The sequence below is a fragment of the Choristoneura fumiferana genome, chromosome 15, assembly GCF_025370935.1.
Source record: "Choristoneura fumiferana chromosome 15, NRCan_CFum_1, whole genome shotgun sequence".
Lineage (NCBI taxonomy): Eukaryota > Metazoa > Arthropoda > Insecta > Lepidoptera > Tortricidae > Choristoneura > Choristoneura fumiferana.
The window spans coordinates 14,145,104-14,166,985 of record NC_133486.1 but is presented as its reverse complement, the minus strand read 5'-3'; the positions used below and the strand labels follow the sequence as shown (position 1 = coordinate 14,166,985).

Here is a 21,882-nt window from a genome sequence, read left to right as displayed (position 1 = left end):
AGCCTTTGGTCCAGCATGTCGTTGCAAGGAATTATTTAGAACTTTTTTTATTGCCACAGGACAAATATTCTTATAATTTATTGAATCAGGCGTTACTTTGCGGAGGTCCATATCAATGAACTAAAATAATTTCCTTGCTCACCCGCGACCTTACAATAATATTTTGCATAAGCTTAGCTATTGTAAGGTCGCGGGTGAGCAAGGAAATTATTTTAGTTCATTTAAATATTCTTATGTCAACTTTATTCAACTTAAGCTTATAAAGTTAATGTTTATTCTGAGAGTTGTGTCAAGTCTAGACTGCGGCATGATTAAATAATAAAACAAACAGAGCGTGAATTTTGTTAGTAAATATTTTGCGAGCGTTGCCAACTGGGCAAAGCTTCGAACATGAAAGTTGGAAGTTAAATATAAGCTTGAAATAATGCCTGTTTTTAAATAAAAGGTTCAACAGAAATAATATAGCACGGTAAAAATCATAAAACATATTGTTTATGGCGCTGTATATATTAGTTTTTGGTACGCAACGCGGAGAGCAAGAAAATTTGTATTAACTAGGTAGATACGTCTTCGACCGCAACACTTTCTAATTAGTGTATTGTAACTGTATTCTAACTTATTGTATTTTTATTAGGTATTTTATTATTAACTCAGGGACTTTATACACCCCCTTGCTATATTTAAGGCTTTATATTGTTAAGCTTAGAACTAAAGTCATCGACATAGCTCACCGGATAAGCAAACTGAAGTGGCAGTGGGCCGGCCATATCAGTCGAAGAACTGATAACCGCTGGGGCAAACGAGTTCTTGAGTGGAGACCGCGAATCGGCAAGCGTGGCGTAGGACGCCCTCAGACTAGGTGGAGCGATGATCTTCGCAGGTTAGCTGGTAAGAACTGGATGAGACTGGCCGAGGATCGTGCTCAGTGGCGTGCAACTGGAGAGGCCTTTGTCGAGCAGTGGACTAAGATAGGCCGATGATGATGATGATGATGATGATTGTTAAGCTTATGGATTTTAAACTAACGTATATTTTTAGTTTAATTTCTATTATAATTAACCCTCTTTGCCCATATTTGCTATCATTCACGTCATGTTAAAAATTAAGACAAGCCGATGGAAAACGAGTTGTTATGGCACCACATTCCTATCTATTAAGTTTAATTGGCGATTTAACAAATTCCATGTTTAAAAATTACGAGTACATCATTTTAATCTATCAAGAATTATGAAAATCTGGCACTCGCTATTTTTTCAGTAGAATGTTCTACAAAATTCATGTAGAACGAAAGACAATTATTTATTCAACTTATTCCTTTGTGAATGCTGGAACTAGGAGTAAATCTGGGGAGGTTTGTTTGCCAAACCGCAGTTCTGCGCTGATTAAATCTTTTGCGGGCACAGACTTGATATTCTCGAGACCTTGCGATGCTTATTGTATTGTACTTACTGGCTACTGTCGCCCGTTTAAAGCCCTGTTTACATTATTCCAGTAAAACCGTTCCAGTAGCATGACACTGCGGTGCTCGATCGATCTCGTGTAACTTTTTAGGATTATGACCCGGCAATGTATCGCTACTGGAAAGATTGCACTGGATTAATGTAAACAGGGTCTAAGACCGGGTAGTCTAGCTTTTGCACGGTTTTCGACCATGGGCATAATTACCCTGAAAGGCGTAAAGCTGTATAATTGGGATTTTCTAAAAAATAATACTAAATAAAAAGAAAGAAAGAGAGATTTTTAATGCATTTTTTTTGTGCAGAAAAGTCAATTAATAGAAACCAATTACCATATTCTTTTCATACAAAACACTATTTTTTTTAAATTAATAATCCAAACTCTTTTGGTTGATGACGTCACAGTTTTATCTATTTCTGCCTCACCAATGCTTATTTTATGTCTTTGATTACTAGGCCTATGTTGAGCACCAGCATTATTTAATTTGTTATCTGCGGTGAAGTAGTCAATTGTCAAAAACTATAAATAAGGACGATACTTTTACTGCAGCTGTCAAAAATTAGTGTCGTGCTCAGATTGCGGTTCCAAATCGAATTTGTAGTGTAATCTACGAGTAGGTAAATTGGGAAGAATTCTAATCTTCACAGAATAAATGGACCGTCTACGTCATAGTTTTCAAAACCAAATGATAGCTTATTTTTTACGTTGGTAATAAATTTATTTCATGACACGAAATAAAAACCGGCCAAATGCGAGTCGGACTCGCGCACCGAAGGTTCCGTACAAATATTTTTATTATATGATGTAACTAAAAATTTACGCTTTTCGCAATTTTTCCTTTATCTGTGCTATATAAGACGTTGTTTCGTACCAAATTTCAATATTCTGAGTTCACAGGAAGAACCCTGCAGGTTTTGATTCCATTGCGAGTTTCGAAAACTTGCAAAAATTTGCGGCATAAACGGCTGTATCTTTTGATTGCGTTGGCTTAGAAGTTTGATTTTTTCACAGCTCCAAGGGACAGTAGACCTGAGTGTTTGATATAAATTTCAGCTTCACGCGTTCCTGAGAAAAAGGGTCTTGACAGACGGACGGACGGACAACAAAGTGATCCTATAAGGGTTCCGTTTTTTCCTTTTTAGGTACGGAACCCTAAAAACTACAGGCAACGATAAGTAACCTCATAAAGTTTATTTTCTGTTTCTTGCTCTTTATAACCTAGGAAATTCACTGTTGATTGCAAGTCAAATGGCCTAACAAATGTCTATATGCTCTCTTTATCCATTGTTAATCCAGCGACCTTAATTAAGTCATTGGTCATTTTATACTGAGACTCTAACAACGGCTCTCATGAAGAAGTAAGTATTAATTGTGCTTGGTTGCTTGCGAACATTATATAAAACACAACATCCTAACGGGGTACTACTAGCCAATGCATAATAATATCTCAAACAAGGATATGTATACAAGATCTCAAAATTAATCGATAATTATGTCGGTAGATGGTTGAGTTTGATTCCTGTAAATAACAACAACAGTACTAAAAATGTTTTTCATTATTTTTAGGGTTCCGTACCTTATAAGTTACAGTTAACAGCCCGACTGCCCAGTGACCTTTTCTCGAGAACGTATGGAGTTATCACGTTAAAATTAATTTCAAGTATTACCTGAGTACTGAGTCTGTTACTCCTTATAAACTACATTTTGATTTTCAATCAACTACTTACCTTATCGACTTGTCTTCCTCAGAGCAAAAGCTAACTGATTCTATTAATTACACAGTTTCATAATAAGAAGTAGCGGGATTTTCATTTTATATTAAATTCCGCTGGAATATAGTAGTTGGATGGAACATATGATACACGTTTTTCGAGTAAATATTTGTATAAACTGTTGCATTTGACGCTAACTCCACAACTAACCGAAACAAAGCTTACTGACATTTTGTACATTCGCAAAGGTTTAAATCAATAGCGCTCAGCGGAAGAATGAGAGTTTCTTGACAGGCGAAATATCGCTAGATGGCGTTAGCAGAGGTCCGTTTGACGTTGCAGTCTTGCTTGCGATTATTATTATTCCCCTCAATGGCGGCCTTAAGGCTTGGGCCAATGTCAGTTAAATTAAAGATATTATTAAAGATATTCTTCTTCTTCACGTTATACGGTGATTGTAGTTTTTACAACTTGATAGCAAAATTCCAGAAGCCACGCGGAGACAACTTGCGCATTAAAAAATGTCAGACACGAGAGCAATATAGAATTTTGTGATCACTGTTCACTGTTAAGGTTAATCGCCGCATAAAACACTATCAAATATACTCCAACTAGCCAAAGAAGCAGAAATATCAAAAATTAGATATCGTCTACATCTGCTATGTTCGAATACTACAAAAGTAAATTGACTCGTTTAGTTATTTAACCAGTCGTGCACAAGCGTGCCGCAAATGTCAAAGTTGTCAAACGAACCTAATGATTGCGCCAACTAGCCAGTCGCAGAAACTCTGTTTTCTTCTTTTTTTCATTTGACTGGATGCAAAACGAGCAAGTGGGTCTCCTGATGGTAAGCGATCACCACCGCCCATAGACACCTGCAACACCAGGGGGATGGCAGATGCGATGCTAACCTAGAGGCCTAAGATGGGATACCTCAAGTGCAACTAATTTCACCGGCTGTCTTACTCTCCACACCGAAACACAACAGTGCAAGCACTGCTGCTTCACGGCAGGATTAGCGAGCAAGATGGTGGTAGCAGTCCGGGCGGAAATTACTGAATTACTGAATTGAAGTAGTCGATGAAATTACACACAATTTACAAAGAGCTGCTGCAATAAAAGTGTGATACCATTTTAAAGGCAAATAATACTAGTATAACCATGTAACGGACAAACGGTCCAGAAATTCTTATTAAATATAAAGGTTAAGGTATGTTAGTCTTTGTTATTTTTATTACTACGATTAAATTATATTATTGATATTACAATGTTATTAATATTTAAATCGCTTGTCGCTTACATTTACATCCGGATGCTTTAATAAGTTGCATGTAAAGCTGACGTGATATAAATCCGGGTGGCGAGTGAAAACTAAATGCTTTGTACAAACGTTTGTTTACGAGTTTGATGTGTCCACCGGTTTTGTGACGAAGCGAAGGTCAAACAAACTGAACAAATTTGGGAGTGTGTAAGTTATAAAAACACGAGCTTATAAATACCAATCCTAGTTCTTACTAGTATTCGCTGGGTGCGCGATGACAGCGCCAAGTAGCGGTTACAATTACGGCGGACATTTAAATGTCTAATGGCTGGCTGTCTTTACCAAGAGTAAGGAAACAAACAAATCATTTCAATGAATTATCGTAATTTACGTATATTCTACTGGATCATGTTAATCTATAGTGTCGATAATAACGTTGACCTTTTTTATTTACCGTCTAAACTGGCACAATCAATTAATTTCAGGTATCTGTCTTTCTGTTTCTCTTTCTGTTGCCTCTTCACGCTTAAATTGCTAATACAATCAGATGACATTTGGTATGGGGATATTTTGAGACCCTGGAAAGAACAGAATATCGATATACAAAGCCTATAATTATGATATTTTATTTTACTTTAAATGTGGTAAAATTGGTCTGACTTATAGTCGACTAAAACTTAATATTGGCCGCATTGTACGGAACCCTACCCTGCGCATGGCCCGACATGCACTTGACCGGGTTGTTGAAGATTTTTAAAATAATTATCATTTTAATGAAACTTAAGCAAAAAACACTAACTAAACTATGGAAGAGAACTATAACTGAAAAAAAAAAACCACTGGAAGAAACTAATAAAATAGATATTAAGTTTAGTGTCAAGTAGTATAAAATAAATAAAATAATTGTTGTGAATAAACAAAATGTAACTCCGTTACTTTACATGGTTTTTTATTGGTAAAAATAAAAAGTTTCTGCCGTAAGAAAAAAATAAAAAATGTTTTACGATTTACTCTCCAGCCTGGCTTATTACCGTTCTTCGCTATATCTAATTCATTTTGCACTTTCTTATATACTTATTCACTTATTCTTTACTTTTTTATAACTAGTTGTTTTTTATACATGAAAATTAAAACAAATTTAAGTCCAGTAAGTAGATAGCTGGACGTCTGGAATAACACATAGGATTCTTTTTTATCCCGATATTCCCACGGGACGGGATAAAATCTCGAATAACAACCGCAAGGATTAAGGACATGAAATTAGGCGCGGGTGTTTTTTATAACATTAATGAAATCCAGGTCGTACTTTTTGGGAAATCCAATGGGAATTTAGCAAAATCCCGGAATTTCAATTCAACAGCCGGATATAATGTATAAAGCGTGCGAAGCCGCGGGTAAAATCTAGTCCTTGATAAACAGACAAACCGATTTAATAGCACACAGTAAATTTAAATCTTTGCGGCAGTTACTCACGTTCAGTTAATTTTAGATGCAGTAAATCTTGTTTTATAGTCGTGCATAAATTATTTAGATAAAACTCGATTTTAAGTCATATATCTAGAGTCTAGTCTAGTAGTAAGGTCGCTAAGGGTCGTTGAACTTTATAATGAGAAGTTTGAGCTTAACTTGCCTTAAAAGGGTTTTTTTTCAAATTTTCACAGGGCCCTAGTGTTAAAAAATACAAGTAAGTACACATATTACTGTATTGTATAATGTGTTAAACTTTTACAATCTCGAACATGAAACTACCGTGAGGCTCACTAATATTAAATGATTTGTCCCGGATAACTAAACGTCATGTTTCGGGCTAATCCGTAGCCCTTCTTCTTAGGAGCAATGCGACTCAGCGGCTGCTGCAACACGCGCACTGCGCACCTGCTCGAGCGACAGACGCGACTAAGATTTTTACAATCTTCACTCATAACGAATATTATGTATACCTCGCAACTTCATCATGATTAATATTTATTGCTTTTCAGCTATAAATTCAGGTATTTATGTGTGTACGTACTCATTATTGTGCAAAAATAGAGAAACAAACACAATTTACATACGTTGAGATAAATGTACAAAGAAGAAGTTTTTTTTTATTCGACTGGACGGCAAACGAGCAAGTGGGTCTCCTGATGGTAAGAGATCACCACCGCCCATAGACAACTGCAACACCAGGGTTAAGGAATCTGTTAAGGAATTTCTAGCAGTCAACTGCAGTAACTAAGTCGGAAAGTAGTATAAAGGTGCGACCAAACCGCTGCTTAAAAAACGGCGACGGCACGGAATCGCAGTGACGCATCGTATGCGCACCGTTTTTTTTGCATGCTTTCCACACCGCTGCTTAAAATACGGAATCGCAGTGACGCATCGTATGCGCACCGTTTTTTTTGCATGCTTTCCACACCGCTGCTTAAAATACGCAAACGGTGCGGAATCGCAGTGACTGCCGTAAACGTCACGACTTTTGTTTGGTAAACACCTAAAGTTTATGTGATTCCGTATGATTCCGTATTTTAAGCAGTGGTGTGGAGAGCATACCTACGTTAAAAACGGTGCAGATACGGTGCGTCATTTCGTGCCGTCACCGTTTTTTAAGCAGCGGTTTGGTCGCACCTTAATGTATATGTCAATGTGTTGTAATTGTAAACAGACAGGAAGCAAATTGTTTGTTTGTATTTTTAATCTCCGACGGAAAAAAAGATGGGTGTTATAAGTTTGACTGCTATGTGTGTCCGTGTTTCTCTCTCTCTCTCTCTCTCTCTCTCTCTCTCTCTCTCTCTCTCTCTCTCTCTCTCTCTCTCTCTCTCTCTCTCTCTCTCTCTCTCTCTCTCTCTCTCTCTCTCTCTCTCTCTCTCTCTCTCTCTCTCTATCTCTCTCTCTCTCTCTCTCTCTCTCTCTCTCTCTCTCTCTCTTCTCTCTCTCTCTCTCTCTCTCTCTCTCTCTGTGTGTGTGTGTCTGTGTGTCTGTCTGTGGCACCGTAGCTCTTAAACGGGTGGACCGATTTGAATGCGGTTTTATTTATTTGAAATCACGTTTTCTAGCGATGGTTCATAGACATGTTTCATCAAAATCAGTTTAGCCGTTATTGAGTTTTGAAGTGACAAATTTTAATTATTTTGTGTTAGATATTTTTGTTTGTGTGTGCAATTTGTACGAATAAATGTCTCTCTCGCTATCACTCGACAAGTTTGTAAATTTTACAAATTGGTCTAAAGCAATGACTATGTCCTTTTATGTATACTTAGTTTATGTATACATAAAAGGACAATTTGGCCGAAAAGTTTTTTAACTAGTTACACGTTGTTTCTATAAATTTTTGCGAATTCGAGCCATTTATCAAAGTTAACGGAAATAAAAAAAAACACATCGAAGAATATATTCTATAACAGTCTCCTGGAATAAATAAACTGTCTGGAATCAGCAAACACGCAGACTTTTATTATTCATCAACGTTTCAAAATACCAAAGCAAAATTCTCCAACTAATAGTTAATGTACGAGTATCGCATCGAAAATTTTCCGTGGAAATTTCCAGTGGAAATTTGCCATAAGCAGTCTCACACCTCACACCGCACGGGGCGAGATAAAATTCAGTGAAATTACTCGTCCAATGGACGCTTTTATATGTGAACGTTCTCGGGAAAATCGTGAGCGTCGACTATGAAAACGTGGTTTCTCTTGCCCACAAAATTAACTAAAAGCTGGTATTACTTTAAAAAAATGTACCTATATCGTGTTAATAAGAACAAGTGAATGTCTATCGTTCTACCAAATGTCCAAGCTAAGTCTTAGAATATGGAGCGCATCTATCCACATAATTTTGGCAAGTCATAATATAATGTTTATCATAATTTTTGTTATTCACAATTTTTATCCTGTCGAAATCATAGTTTTTTTGAAATTATTAAATGGTTATCTTGTAGAACTTTATAGGTCAGGTTGAATTCAAATTCAAATTATTTATTGCATGGTCATGAGATGTTAATTTTTAACTCCCGACGCAAAAAGAGGTGTGTTATAAGTTTGACCGCTGTGTGTCTGTCTGTGGCACCGTAGCTCTTAAACGGGTGGACCGATTTGAATGAGGTTTTTTATTTGAAAGCCGGTTTTCTAGCAATGGTTCTTAGATATATTTTATCAAAATCGGTTCAGTCGTTTTTGAGATATTGAACTTTGAAGTGACAAAGTCGGGGTCTTCTAACTTTTTGTTAGGTTAGGTTAGGTTGTAAAAAATCTGAACAATTAATGGATTCAGAGAAAAAAGAATTATGAAAAATAAATTCATTATGACAAACATTAATTACATTATGAATTGTGACAATTATGGGACTCGATATGGACTCCTTAGAATATCAATAATATTCAATATAAAGAAAGAAAGAAGAAAGAAAGAAGACATTTATTCACTAACACAGAAGACACACATATACAGCAAAATTAACACAAATATGAAAGTATATGAAAGTTTTAAGTGCGTATGTGTATAGCTTGACAGATTTGGATAAAATCTTGCATAATATATTCAAATGAAAAACATTACAAGTGTATACAGTCAGCTTACCCAATTACCTACTATGATATTGTATGTATGTATGTATGTAAACTCTTTATTGTACAAAAGAAAATTAACAAAATACAATTGGCAAGCTTTGAGATACTTGTACAAAGGCGGCCTCATCCCTTTAAGGGATCTCTACCAGTCAACCTTTGAGTGGATGACAGGAGAGGAGCAATACGTTAGGGTTCTACAAAGAGTGAGTACAGTGCTTTAAACAATATAATACATAAACTACAATATAAATATATATATATGACCATAATACATATAAATATATAAGCATATTAAACAAAGGAATGTGATATTATTATTCCCGGAGAATTAGATGATACCCCTGAGTTACAGCCCTCACCTAAATACTCGTGCAAACCATGCATGCCAATGCAGTGTATAGTAACTTACAAGGCAGTAACTTACCAACTCTAGGCAACTCTAAAGAGCGTAAACAGTTTTAAACCTAGGCTTGCAATATGCTCCAGTATGTTACGATAAGTTTGGTTTAGTTAACGTTGAAATATGGTAGGTACTGGGTATGGTAATAAAATTGATCTAGAATATGGTGTTTATCTACATGCATATCATAACTTCCCTATTATATGTACAGAAACGACTATCAAATGGCCTTTATTAAGAAACCTGGTATCTGCGGGTGCATCTTAATGTTTACATTAAAGTATCGGTAATACTTTTTTTAACAATGCATATCTGTACATATTGTAGAAAACTTATGACATGCATGTAGATCATAATAATTATAAATAAAACTTTAGTTTTTTATTATCTGTTTTATTTAAGCTTTGGTAGGTACTTCAAACTAGTTATCAGTAACACTAACTTAAAAATACAGGCCATCTCTGAACATTATTATAGAAAACTTATGATATGCATGTAGATAAAGTTATGTATGCGGCTATACATAATTAGGAATTATGCACCAGCCACTTAAATAACTATTGGGTAATCAAAGTTTAACAATGCGTGTTACAGAATGGAAAGACATTTTTTAAGCTATCTTTAAATACATATAATAGTGTTGGAAAGGTTTGAATTTCGAGATTAGAGAGAGAGAGAGAGTCTTGCTAGCGTGTGACCAGGAGGATTGCGGATGGCTTCCCGGCTCTTTAAGAAAAGAGTACGTTCGTTTTTGAAATTACCCCTGTTAAACCGATTCGGAAATACTAAGTAACTACTTAGTTAGTATGATGAGGTAAATGTCTATCCAGCCATGTATTTTGCTTCGGAGCAATGCGGAAAGACACCATCAAGATGAGTTTTCCAGCAGTCAACACCTCCAATCCACTTAGCACGGCTTATAACAATAACCACTTCAAAATGACAGCAATGCAAACAGAAAAATACTTACCAGCCCAATTAACTGCTATTTATCTCCACAATTTTCGTCCGCAAACAAACCATTTAATCAAGTGACTATTAAACCCAACCCCGAATTAAAGTCCTTTGGGAGTCGGTTGATTACGGACAAAGATTTATTAAGTCAATAGGAGATTAACCTCTTTTACGGAATATCGAGGGATGTTCTCTAATTGAGTGAAGCGTAGAGTGCACGTGTGTGCCGACCGCAAACCGTGGTCTGAAGGACGAGTAAAACGCGTTTTGGGGCTTAGGCTCGTAAAGGTCACTTTTCCACAATGAGTACAGTCGAACCATTTAATTTCTGACCCATCGTAGAATGTTCTCACAGTGTCACAATGAATTCTCTTGTCAGTCAATGCGATATCACTATGACTTTTTCTACGAAAAGGTTCCAGTGGTTCACGATTCAGTTGGTTCGATACCCCTTGAGCCCCCATTTCTAAACTTTGGCGCGCTTTGACTTTATAAATTTTTGTTTGATTCACAAAATTTGATTCTTCAATTGAAAGACTTATTCTGATAGTATTTTTTTACCCAAGTACCCAGTTGTAAAGACCTTGTCAATTGCCTATATTCCGGAAGTATTTGTATGGAAAAAAGTCACGTATAAAATAAACATCGAAATTTTTATATAATTTTATGTATAATTAAAAAAAAAACTTTTATCTTTCCATTGAAGTAGTAGTTAACTAGAAGAGGTCCCGGTTTAAGTTTGCCTTTGTTCATCTCATTATTAAGAAATATACAATACAATAGCAAGTTTAGTATGAATCTGGTTTACCATTGTCTTGTCTAGTCAAGGTTCAAAAGCAAGAACAGCAATGGCGTCACCCTGCTGTCCTCCTCTACAGAATTGTAACCTTTATTTTTTTCCATGTTGAAGTTTTACTTGCTTCATAAGCTCTTGACTGTACTTTTTCCATTTCATTTCTACACCCCCCCCTACCCTCTTTTGCGACTGCTTGCGACGCCCTTGAGGGACAGGGGCGATGTCTTATGCCTTAGACCACAGAATTTTTGTGGCCTGCGGCGTAGGTGAGATTTACGGTTCAACTAAATTAGTTCGGGGTAGTTTAATAGCTTTTACCAATATAAGAAAATTCTATTCTATACCAAGCGTAAAGCGGAAAATTGGCTATTTGAAGGATTTTAGACCCATCTCAAAAACCCATATCAATCCATGTTTGGTATAATTCGAATGAACTAGTTGACTTATTTTTAGATTGTTTCGCATTTCGTAAACAAACATTAAAAGTAATAAGTAATTCTTTATTGCATTTTCGGTGGAATCTTTGCAGAACTAAGAGAGATTTTTAAACCAATTTGTAGGGTTTCGGATCAAAGGAGACGGAACCTTATTATTGCTACATTGTCTGTCTGTCACTGTGGTAGCCACGAACCGGAGGACTTTTTGCCCCAACGGTTATCTGTTCTTCGAAAGATGTGGCCCGCCCATTGCCACTTCAACTTGCACATTCTTCGAGCTATGTCGACGACTTCAGTTCTTCGATAAATTTCCGTATTCCAGATTATATCGCGCCTGGTAAAAAAGATTGACTATCAGAAGGCAGGCAGCTATTTCCGATAACGTTTGAGCCTGGCCATTCGACGCGGAAATACTACCTGACTCCTATTTGAAAGAAATTTTGCTCTTGAATGTTCATTACTTAGTTTTTTATCGTTTGCAATACTGATTTAACATAAATAAGAAATTCCACTATTTGATAAGTTCGTGCAATGAAAGTTTGAGAAATATGGAACTCTAATATACTAGGTACAAACTAGGCTTTGAAGAAAATTCTCGTTTAATGCGACTAGTACCTATTCATTTCATCCTATCCTTTAATCTAAAGGATCAATATATCGAACACCCCTACAGTTAACATGGGTCTAGGAAAGAAATGATGCGAAAAGAACCCTTCGTAGATAATAAGACCATTATCAGCTCCGAATCAAGTGGATGTGTCCTCGGCAGAGCAACCAGTACTTAACCTTTTCGTATAAAAACAATAAGATTTCCGGGACAATAGGCTCCAGGAAAAAGTTTGCTCGTCGAATGATCAGCCGGCACGGACGTTTAACTGAAACGGGACGTATTTGACACGATTTTTCAATCAATTAAAGGTTAATAGGAACGACTCAGGCACGGATGTAACGCGACACAAACTAAAACATGTCAACGGCGTGTCATATCCATAAGAAGCGTATCGGCACCGTTTTTAGGGTTCCGTAGCCAAAATGGCAAAAATGGAACCCTTATAGTTTCGCCATGTCTGTCTGTCTATCCGTCCGTCCGCGGCTTTGCTGAGGAACTATCAATGCTTGAAAGCTGTAATTTTGCACGAATATATATGTAAAGTATGCCAACAAAACGGTAAAATAAAATATTAAAAAAAAAAAATTTGAAAAAATTTGAAAAAATTCAGGATGGTAGTAAGTATACACAAGTAACTTACAAGGAAAACTATAACAGTTAAGTTTTCTTGAGCAGCCTAAGGTATAAAATGTACCTAAACTTGGAATATTCCGTACAAAATACGAAACCCTTAGAAAATATACTTATTTTTTCGTAATGGCTACGGAACCCTATTTCGGGCGTGTCCGACATGGTTTTGGCCGGTTTTTTGAAGCTCCGTGCATTGAAAACGTGCTAGTGTAGTCTCATACTTTTGCAGTGCAGATTGTGAATTTCACACACACACCATTGAATTGCTTCGCAGGTTTCCTCACGATGTTTTCCTTCACGGCAAAGCTCGTGGTACATTTCAAATGTGAAGATGTGATGTGAGTTTCATTTGTATCCTCCGTTAACCTGCATGATAAACAATGTCTCTGATTGCTTTTCTACAAATACATCTAACTAATAAAACTCCTGATTCCAATTCCCAAAGATCACGAATCAGCTAACTATCCGATCCTAAACTTCGGTATTCTTTCTTCAATTCTGTTACCAAAGTATCTTCATGTAGGTTGTACGTGCCTATTATCCAATTATTGAGTTCTGGCCGGAAACCATGATGCTAACCTTTGGCTCTAGGAACTCGGTGAAAAAATTCTTTGAAAGATTCATCATCATCATCATATCGTCGTATCCTACGATAAGAGCCACTATCACCATAAGGGCTTTTAGTTTTTATTGTAAAATTGAATTCTACACATCAAGATACATGTTTATAACTTAAAATTATAATTTTAATATTTTTTTTATTAAATAGTAAAAAAAAAATTTTAAAAAGCCACAATTACGTATGTCTCACTTCTAACGCGGAGTAAAGCCAGAAATACGCTGCTGTCCTTATTCGCCGTGCAAAAAGGACACACGCGGGTGCGACGAGGGGGCGCAAGCGCCGTTTCTGCGGTACTCGGCGGACAGCGCCGGAAGAGTGGCGTGCATTCGTAATGCTTATTTCATTTGTAAGATCATCTATTTTTTCGTTATTGACAATGAAAACCATAAAACGAATCGTCGAGGACTTACACTAGTGAAAATAGTTACAAAGGATGGCGCTGAACAAAAGAAGTAAACACCAAGTAAATTTAGCGAAATTGATTTATAAAGTTTTTTCATTATTCAGATTCTGTTTATTACTTATTTTAGGTTTACTTTTGTATTATTTATTTTTTTAGGTTACTTATTTATATATTTACATAGTTTAATGAAGAAATTCACACAATTTAATGAAGTAGTTAATATTACCTAGAATAAAGCCCGAACGGCTACTGCGGTCTTCTATCGCGTAATAGCTCAATTTTATTTGTGTAGCAAATGTGTGGCCACAATTGCGGTAGTGTCCTTTTTCTATGTACGAATTATGTTTTGTTGAATTATTGCTCAAATACTCGCTTTTTAAAGATATATTTGGGCAGTTTACTAACATTTCGGCTTCATAGAATGAACATAATTGCTTATTGATAACAATAATTATTTGGAAGGTGTGATTTTACATGTCTGATTTTTGGGTTCTTATGGCACTTGAGGCCTTTTTCGCTGTATATTTTGGCATTATTATATCTATTTACCTTCTAATTTCTTGTCAGTCGGCCAATAGGCTAGAATATTATTCTCTTATGGTTTCTTATAAAATTCGGCATGGTTTCTGTGACTGTTTTATTATTAATAATATTTTGCCTGTGCTTTTTAATTTCTATTTACAGAAAAAATATAAAACGAGAAGTCTCAAGTAGAACCTGAAAAGAACAAGATCTAGATTATTTGTTTAACAATCGGGACCATATTTTAGACAGTGTACCTAAGTTAAGAAAATAAAGATTACCTAAGCATATTTTTTTAAAGACATCGTTTCAGTATTTCTTATTATTTACAGACCGTCACAGACAACAACAGCGGGTTTGATGTTGAAACAAACCAAATTAATCGCAGATTTTTTTCAAAGATACAACACATAAATAGAAGACAAATTGATGAAGACCGAATTTTAAATAAAACGAAAAAAAATATTGGTGATATAATTTTGAAAACTTTCCAGGAGCAACACCGAAGTTTTCTTCAACTTGAAAAAGTTTAACTTTCTGCTACTGCTGAATTGTTTTCGCCTGATGACATCACCACAGAAAAAACTGGCGAAATGTAGAATGTGCAATGATTAAAAGACAATTTTGGAGTTTAGCTCAATTCCGTGTCAGAATGAAAATTTTATCCTTGTAGAAAACAAAAAGAAACCGATGAAGTTCTAGATGATATAGTTATGCAGAGAGAAGAAATTATTCGTAATTTTTTCTTCACCGATGACATTATGCAAAAATAATTCAGTAGGTATAGGTTAGTAGCGAGAAGTTGAAGGTTTTCAAGTTGACAAAAACATCGGTGTGACTTCGGGAAAGTTTCCAAAATTATATCACCAACATTTTATTTTTTCGTTTAATTTGTACAATGATGGCTACTGCTTTTTAATGCATCTGAGTTTTATTTAAAATTCAGTCTTCATCAATTTGTCTTCTATTTATGTGTTGTAGCTCTGACAAAAATCTGCGCTGCGATTAACTTGGTTTGCTTAAACATCAAGCCCGCTATTGTTGTCGGTAACAGTCTGTAAATATTCAGTCAAAGTCAAAATATCTTTATTCAATTTAGGCTATAACAAGCACTTATGAATGTCAAAAAAAATCTTTCACCACATTAAGAAATAATGAAACGTTGTCTTTAAAGAAATGTAGTTAATCTTTATTTTCTTAACTTACACTGTCCAATATTTGGTCCCTATTACCAATTAATATACTTAGTTACGATTTTCGCGACGACTAGAAAACAATAACGACTTATATAATAAAAGGCGAATAGATGGACAAGGAGTGTAGTTACAAATATTGCAAAAGCAAGCACGGACCCTATAAAAGTGAATAAAGACAAGTATCTTTGTATCAATCAAAAAATAAAATAAAAAAAACCCTGAAGGATTTCATGACTTTTTTACAACGTTACCTCATGAGAAAAGAGGTGTTGCTACTGCGGGTGATACAGACGATGAGAAAGAATAAGGAAAGATCCCCAATGAGTACTGAAGACTGAGTAAATAATAATGTGCAATTTTATTTTTATATTAAGAGCGTAGAGAATATTTTGAGTTTCAGAAGTTAAATATTTATTTTAAGTATGATTTTTTTTTTAGTTTCACTTATGCTTCCTTAAATGGGACTTGTTTTATTTTAGGGAATCACTGTGGCTACGTACCTACGCTTTATGATTTAAAAAATCTTAGAAAATAAAAATAAAATATTTCTCTTATTTGCCACTTCTTTCTGTATTACAAGAAAAATACTAAAATTAAAAAAATGTTGAAACGCAAATATTTTAACAACTACAATTTGGTCCTAATGGTAGTTGTGGCCTCGAATTTTTCGACGATAAAAGGCACAATGTAGCTTATGGCCCTTTAAAACTCATTTAGTCCGACGAAAAAGGATTTAAAGGACAAAATCTATCTATAATGTATCATTAAGAACATAAATTTTGTTTTAACAGAACCCTAGAACCCTAATACACATTATTTAATTGCAAAATTATCAATTCGCTACTTATATTTTGAAAGAAACACAAAAATGCTTCTCCTGAAAAGTGAGCATTTTGTAATTGTGGCTCTTATCGTAGGATACGACGATATAAGCTATAGGACGTCCACTGTTGAACATAGGCCTCCGTCATAGACTTCCAGTTGTCTCAATTGGAAGCGGCTTGCATCCACCGTGAACCCGCGACTTTAACCAGGTCATCCATCCATCTCGTTGGTGGACGTCCTACGCTGCGCTTGCCAATCTGCGGTCTCCACATAGAAAGATTAAAAATGAATACTTAATCGTGGTCGCTTACTGGTTAATGTATGTAAGCTCTTTATTGTACAGTCAACGTCATAAATAAGTGAAAGTTCTATACCTTGTCGCTTTCAGTCGTTACACAATTTCCTTTGGCTTTTCAAACATGACGTTAAAGTGACAAGGTACAAAAGTGATCACTTATTTATGACGTTGACTGTACAAAAGAAAAGAAACAAAATACAATTGACAAACTTTGAGATACTTTAAAACAGCGTGTTGCGGGTTCAAAACCGGACTCCCTAAAATCTGTGGTTGCAAAATTTACTCCAAGAACTGCTACTTTTACCATTACTTTTTTGGCCCACTGATGGGCAAGATCCTCCCCTTTTTTCTTCCACTTGTCCCTACTTTTGGTTGAATCTTGCCGGTGTGGCTAGAAATCGTCCCGCCATCGCCTCCTAGGTCTGCCTCTGCTCTGGTGCCCGTCGCAAGGAACCCAATCGGTGATAACTTAATTTGGCCCAGCGATCCGGATGCAAACGGCAGACGTGTCCCGCCTAGGGTTGCCATACGACAGGATTTATCCGGACATATCCGGATTACGGCCGGACTCATCAAGTGCCCGGATTTTTAGAAATGACTTCATTGAAAAAAATATTTAATGTTTGTTTTTATGATACATTAATTACACCGTTTTTATGAGTAAAATGATAAATTAAGTAGTAACTAATCAACAAAATTAATAATATTTCTTTCAAAGCAATTTAACATAGGATAAATAGTAATTACAGCTAAAGAGATCTCAATCGATTATTTGCTTAACTAATAAACTAATCAAAGGGTGACCAAAAAGTTGCACATCTTAACGCAAGTAATTAGAATCACTATAATTTTTTTCCATTGTGACACGAAAGTTATCCAACAAAATAAATCATTTGTATGGATAATTTTCGTGTCACAATGGAAGTGTCGTGGCGCAGCGCCGCGCCGGCACGTCCTTCCTCCAACTTACGTCAAATCTCTGTTACAATAAATGTCAGGACTTTTAGGGTGATGTCCGGATTTTTGTCAGGACTTTTAATTTTTTCATATACCAAACCTAGTCCTGCCCAGCCCCATTTTAATTCAGATTTTTTTGTCATTACCTAGATGGACTAAATATGTTTTTTTCCCAGGAAATTACACAATTGTCGAAAACGCAGTACGTTAAATAGCGATCTATTCCGGATCCATTCCGAATTTCACCAAAAACTTTTCTCCTGACGTTTACATGCTAAATAAAATATGTATTAATAAATAAAGAGGCAACTAACCTTTGCCGTCGCTACGCATATAAACTTCGTACCAACTCCTTCAAAGGTTACATCCAAAACCCAACTTTAATTCGTTAACATAAGGCTTATTTACCAGGGTTTGTGTGAGGACTTGTTCCTAGTGGATATTTGAGTAGAATTGTAGAGAAATTTACTTTGAAAGGGAAAGGTCCGAGAGCTAATCCTTCAACTTTGTCAAAGAGATTTGTTCCGAGCGATCTAATTGTAACTATTTCTTTGACCGGGAATGTCAATTGTACAATAAATACGTTTGTTAGACATGGAATGCGTGGGTACAACAGTTCAAACAACAATGACCCTAAATATTTACCACTATTACTACGCTCCAGACAAATAGTAAAATTGAAGGTAAAATTATGTAGTTATGTTCGCTCCCAATCTCAACTAGTACAATTGTACTATTTTATTCGGTCTTTCAGTTCATTTGTACCTACTATTGTACTTTTTTTTTATTCGACTGGATGGCAAACGAGCAAGTGGGTCTCCTGATGGTAAGAGATCACCACCGCCCATAAACATCTGCAACACCAGGGGTATTGCAGATGCGTTGCCAACCTAGAGGCCTAAGATGGGATACCTCAAGTGCCAGTAATTTCACCGGCTGTCTTACTCTCCACGCCGAAACACAACAGTGCAAACACTGCTGTTTCACGGCAGGATTACCTACTATTGTAAGCACTATTGTGCGTAACAAGGTTTATAAATGCATGGTTCGGTTCCCGTTCCAATAATCGTTCCGTTTCTTTCTATATCACTCTCACTCATATCACTCTCACTCATACTAGAACCAAGGCGTTTATTGCCGGATTCTTCTCAATAGAGGTTTTTCTGAACCGGTGGTAGTTTCACTTCTCATGCTCGTAAACTTCGTATTTATGCTGGATCTAGGCGACATAAAATGACTTTTTATGCTCTAGTGCATAAAGTAAAATCTTTGTCTAAGACCAAGGCAATCAGGTGTCATCAGCGACAAACAAAAAAGTTTCAAAAGCTGGGATGATGATGATGATGAATTAAAAAGTTGGCAAAGCAGAACAATACTTTCCAGCGTGACATCTCTTAGCTCACAGTCAACAGTCTCCTAAGATCTCAGACAATGTGACGTGCCGGCAGGTCATCCCTGGGGAACTATTGATATTGTACCGTTCGGTTATGCCCATTGTTTGCTATGTAATCCAATAAGCGGGGATATTTACAAGTCTATGAGCGTACTGACAGCCTAAAGACCAACCGAAGCAAATATCATAGAGAATGAGTTACTTAGCAAAGTCCTACTTATATTGCTATTTATAAACAAGCCGCCTCAGCTTTGCACGAGTATACTACTAATGAAAAGGCTAAATTCACCCTGTAAACATCTTCTGTCCCACTCAATCATTCAATTTTGGATGGAAATTTTAAAATATATTGTCTTACATACAAGTTTTCAAACATTATCTTTCATATACCGGGTGTGGCCTTCAGGCCTATACGAGCAAAAAATTAAAACGTAGATCGTCCTATTCGTCCTCGTCAAACTGAACAACATCAGTGCAGCGACTTTAAAAAAAATAATGAGTCTGAATTTTCCTTTTTTCATACAAATTAAATACTGCTATCAATGTACGCCATCTAGAACACAACTGACTTCGCCTGTCATGCTACAAAAATCAAGCATTTTGCTTTACATTGCTTCTTCGAATAAACTTAAAAGAGTCATACAAATTAAAAAACTAATTATTTTTAAAAGTCGCTGAACTAATGTTGTTCAGTTTGACGAGTATATTCTATGTTTTAATTATTTGCTCGTATTACAGGCCACACCCGGCACTACCTACCTTCTCCTGACAGATTGAATATCACAGAGAATGGTGATGAATATGATGGTGATGGTTTTTTTATGTTTTATTATGAACTTTTTCTTAATTTTGGTGATTTTGGTTAACGTTTCTAAAAACGCAGCTACATCTGTGCAGTAACTATTACGTAAGCTGTGCCTAAAGTAAAACTAATTACCAGCTCCTTAAAGTCACAGCATGGGTATGTTTAAAAACCGTACCTACCTAAATTATATTTCCATTTGATTTTAGCGCAGCGCTAAAAAGAACCACGTTTCGTTCAGTCCAACGAATTTAAATAATTTTACATGTGCCAAGCACCGTGAAATGAAGTACCTACAAAATACGCCCCAAATACTCGCCGCAACAAGATATTTAATACCAAATAAAGGGCATTTCCTTCCAAATACGAAATGTAAACAGCAAATGGCTCAGAAGTAGCGAACGTTGTATACAGGGGGTCGCAGAAAAACAACGATAAATAACTGCGCAAAGCGGCCTAAGCAAATGAACGGGGCTGTTTCGTAATTTAACCGCAGTCGATGAACTTTCTTTTCTTATCAACTAAATGGATATTTATTTTGGATAAGAAGTAATAAATTAAAGGGATCAGGTTAAAGTCGCGTTGGATTAAGAGCTCGGTGAACCTTTGTCCTTTTACAAGTGCATGTGTTTAAATTTAGTTCTAGTATATTTTTATTTTGCATCATCACATCATAGGATAAAATCATCCTGTAAAAATTTGCAACTACTTAAAAAAATGTTTTAATTACGATTTCATTAAAAACATGCGTGGGATAAATTTAAAAAATCAAAAACCCGACTGCCTTAAAAACTAAAAGGAAGAAAATAAGTCTAGTGGTCTAGAACTCTGTCAAGAAGCTCATTTAAAGTTCAACAGTCGGGACCCATTACCAAGATTTTTTGACCTGGTTATTTTTTATCCGTGGGGTGGCCGGACAAGAATAGCTCCCCCCCCCCCATCTCATTCCGTTGGGTGTCGTAGAAGGCGACTAAGGGAAAAATCCAGAAGACGGGCAGCAGCGTCTTCTGCGTAAACCATCAGCATAACACTGCGATCCCCAAGCCGCCTGCCAACAGCACGGTTCTGAAAACAGCACGGTTCTATATATTTTATGGCAAACGTTGGTATGGCAAGTGAAATTCGGGCAAATGAAATTCGGGCAAGTAAAGGTAAACGCTCTGTTTGTTTTGTTCGAATAAATAGAGACGGCATCACATTTATCCGTCCAATAAAATTAATCAATGGGTGGTGAAACAGCCACTTAATATCTATGAGCGGAGCCAGGCGAGATAAATAAAGCGTTTCGTGAAAAACACATTCCTTGCAACCACATCCTCGCACATCTCTGATGGACACGGAGCCTTAGCCAATTCAGGATTCGTTTCAGACCGCTAACGACATCCTGTCGGGGTTGTCCACAAATAAATCCTAACTATTGTACATTATGAAACTAAAATGCTTGTACACAAAGGAATGTTCTTTCATGACATATTTTTCTTTTCTCGCGTACACTTAGTCCGAATTGCAAGATGGCTGATTTCTTTTGTTTTTCTAAATAAGATAAAGGGTACATCTTGAGATTAAATTCGTTTCAGATTTCAGTCGGCCGGCATTTTTGATTTCCCCAGAGCTTACCTAGGTCTGTGCTTTACTGCCACTGCGCTTCAATGTACCTACTGGTACATGTTTTGAGACGACCACGAAAAAGTTTAGTTTTAAATTAGATATAATCTTCAATGGCAAGGGGATGTTCGTTTTACTAGTAGCCTTTATTTTTATTTTTATTCAAATCAAATTCAAAATATTTACTTCAAATTGAAATTAGTTATTACAAAGATGTTAATAAGGCACTTGTTCCACCGCCGACGATGAGCGAGAAGCGAGCAGAGCGAGTAACTAGAAACGAGTGGCGAGCAGTGAAAAGCGAGTGTTCGAGCACGACGGGCGATTACTCGCTCCACTCGCTCGAGCCGGGCGGCCGCCAAGCTAACAGCGCTAAGCGAGTATCGCTGAGCTAGTTTTATAGCTCAGCGAGTTTTATAGCTCTTGTCGCTGCGACAAAAGATGAAAAGCGAGTTCT

General features: G+C 36.3%; 1 protein-coding gene across 2 annotated transcripts in view; it reads left to right on the top strand.

Annotated features, from left to right (window-relative positions):
* Window positions 1-21,882, top strand: part of LOC141435449 (uncharacterized) — an 80,640-nt gene that overhangs the window by 11,035 nt on the left and 47,723 nt on the right. The gene's annotated exons all lie outside the window — the stretch shown is intronic.